Source organism: Rattus norvegicus, chromosome 15, assembly GCF_021556685.1.
Source record: "Rattus norvegicus strain SHRSP/BbbUtx chromosome 15, alternate assembly SHRSP_T2T, whole genome shotgun sequence".
NCBI lineage: Eukaryota > Metazoa > Chordata > Mammalia > Rodentia > Muridae > Rattus > Rattus norvegicus.
Genome location: NC_141548.1, coordinates 95,793,089 through 95,795,272, shown reverse-complemented (window position 1 = coordinate 95,795,272; position 2,184 = coordinate 95,793,089). Strand labels below are relative to the sequence as shown.

Below are 2,184 nucleotides of genomic sequence, written 5' to 3'. Positions count from 1 at the left end.
TTCAGATGTGCAATTAACTAATTAATTATGTGGTTTAGTTTTAATAACTTAAAATTATTATTATTTTGATTTTTGAGATCATAATGTAATTACATCATTTTATTGATTTATTACATTCCTCCAAATTCCAATCTTAATACAAAAACAATGTTATGAATTGAAGTAATTAACTTTTAATAAAGAATTAAATTTATACATATCAACTTATTATTAGAGATACAAATTGAATAATTCACTCAATCACAACACAGTATCAAGTTACTTTAGATATATTATTTGGAAATTTAAGCTGTTAGACCAATTTAAATGTATGCATTCTTTATTTACAATATTAAAATTATTGGAAGAAAAAATTGATATAATAACTTGGGTAATATTGTTTCCCTTTTTCTAATTATTTAACCTTATTTTCCAGTCAAGTCTTTATTCCCTCCTCGTCTACCTTCTGATTGTTCCACATCCCATATCTCCTACCCCCTCTCCAAGAGGATGTCCTCCCCAAATCCCTACCCCATGAGACCTCCCCACTCCCTAGGGTCTCAAGTTAATATGGGGCTGTCACTGGACCTCCTTTTCCTTACCCTCTTTTCCACTTTTGACTCTGCAGTTCTTTCAGACAGGAAGAAATTTGATACAATAACCTGGCTAATATTTTCAATATATCTGTATTCAAAAGAATTCAAAACGAACGTCTATGCAGCCGTCCGTTTTGAAATCATTTCTGGTTTCACAAGAAAAAGAAGGATATCATAATAATAAAGATGCCCTCACGTATACTGAAATCGCCACACCAATTTTAAGAAAGAATAAGATGTAAAATAGATATTTTATGGGCTCAATTCTCTCCTAAACTACGTGTCTTTATCCTCGCAAACTGCCATCCCATGAACATGGATCAGGTAATGCAGTTTGTCCAGCCAAGTTGGCAGTTTGTAAAGGACTCAATTCACCTGGTTAAAAGATGCACCAAACCTGATAGAAAAGATTTCCAGAAGATTGCCATGGCCACAGCGACTGGACTCGCTATCATGGGGTTCATTGGCTTCTTTGTTAAACTCACCCACACCCCTATTAATAAAATTATTGTGGGTGGCTGAGTCCTTTCTCATCATGGGACTGGTGAACAGTGAGGGGGTGACAAGCTCATGAAGTAAAAAGTTGCCTAGTTGCTTTGTTGCTTTGTGTTTTTGTTTCTTTCCTCCTTCCTATGACGTTTCCTATTTCTAAATTAAAATAATTTCAAAATATAAAATAGATATTTTATTAGTATATTATTAGGACCTTACAATCCTAGTATATATAATTAGGCACATGCTTTAGTCGAAGTTGTTAATGCTCATAGGCCGAACATGCACTCACTCCATGCTTCAACACTCAGGTTTGACTGGAATAACATAGTCATAATCCCTTTTTAGGAATTTATAATCTGTATAAAAGGTGTTCAAAGAGACCAAGTATTGTATTTGGTGGGACTCTCTAGTACACACGTTGTATTTTCTATGTGATGAACTTAGTTCTATTCTTAAAAAGTAAAGCAAGATAAAATTATTAGTAAAGGACTCCTCATGCACACTGAAGAAACTATCTATTTATCTATCTATTCTATTCTATTTTATATATTTGACTTTGAATATAATTTACTGACTAACATAAATTTATGTGAATTAAGTTTCTTCTTCTTCTTTGTGTATGTGTGTGTGTGTGTGTGTGCGCGCGCGCATGTGTCTATGTGTACATATCTTCTCACTAGTGTATTTGTCAATCTGTACAGTTCAATGGAAAGCAGAACAGTCTTACCAGGCAAACCAATTCAATAATTTTTCCCAGGAATGTCACGGGAACCACATTGTCTAAGTTAAATGTTTATTGCTCTAAGAGTCAAACAAACAAACAAACAAACAAACAAAAAAGAAAGCAAACACAAACCAAGAACCTCAGAGCCATGATGAAAAATAAAATTGGGTTGGGGATTTAGCTCAGCGGTAGAGCGCTTGCCTAGCAACCGCAAGGCCCTGGGTTCGGTCCCCAGCTCCGAAAAAAAGAAAAAGAAAAAAAAAAAAGAAAAATAAGATTGCGATGAAGAAGTTCCTCTACCTTATATATCCTTGGAAACAGTCCATTAAGGAACTCGTGCCATCATTTGGAATAAGGACCACTTGTAGAGGAATTTTCATCCAGCAACAT

The 2,184-nt window shown here is 34.4% G+C and overlaps 1 pseudogene; it reads left to right on the top strand.

Moving 5' to 3' along the window:
• Nucleotides 1–890: 890 nt before the first annotated feature.
• Nucleotides 891–1,097, top strand: Sec61gl3 (SEC61 translocon subunit gamma like 3; annotated as a pseudogene).
• Nucleotides 1,098–2,184: the final 1,087 nt, after the last annotated feature.